Source organism: Phaethon lepturus, unplaced genomic scaffold (genome assembly GCF_000687285.1).
Source record: "Phaethon lepturus isolate BGI_N335 unplaced genomic scaffold, ASM68728v1 scaffold22597, whole genome shotgun sequence".
NCBI classification, from domain to species: Eukaryota; Metazoa; Chordata; class Aves; order Phaethontiformes; family Phaethontidae; genus Phaethon; species Phaethon lepturus.
This window is the reverse complement of record NW_010550120.1, coordinates 1,878-2,611: the sequence shown is the minus strand read 5'-3', so window position 1 is coordinate 2,611 and position 734 is coordinate 1,878.

Here is a 734-nt window from a genome sequence, read left to right as displayed (position 1 = left end):
AGGAAAATGAGAGCAAGGTCAACATGCTGACAATCAAGGTCTTTTTTTAAGCAGGGTCCAATTCCAACTGGCAGTAGTTTTATGCCCAGGAGCGAGGACTGGAGATGGGGTCCTAAAAACCAGCATATGGTAGAGTCTCAACTTACACACCCCTCGCTCAGCGGCCAATGGTTATCTCTGCTGCACAGGCCTGGGTGCGTTATACGGCACAGCCCCGGAGAGGGGGAACTCGTGTTTGTTTTGCTATTTTTTAATCTAGGGCTAAAATTTCCTCCTAAACAAAGTTGTTTGCAACGGGGCCAAATCAGACGTCAGAAGTTGGTTGGAAGCTTAGGCGGTTCGCAGAGCCAGGCCCCTGGAGCTCCTCCCAACCCTTCTCTCACCCGGCTGGACATGCTCCAGCACTTGGGACCCTCCTCAAAAAAAAAGTGCAGCTCCTTCCACACTGCAGACCTGCCACCCACCCTCGAGACACCTTCCAGCTCAGGGGCTTGAGCAAACGGAGATGCTTGGGGCACAGGGTGAGAGCTCTCCGGTCACTTCCATCACTGGGGCCTTGGGTGAAGATAAAGAGCCTTAAAAGCTCTTGTGATCCTGAACGGCACAAGGGGAAGTTAATTTTCCTTATGCAAGAGAAGCTACTGGAAGGGAGGGAGACTGACAGCAAAAATCCTGGAGATCTCCTGCCCCACAGCCCAGATCCCCTCCTTGGGCTGCAGCTAGCAGTACCACCA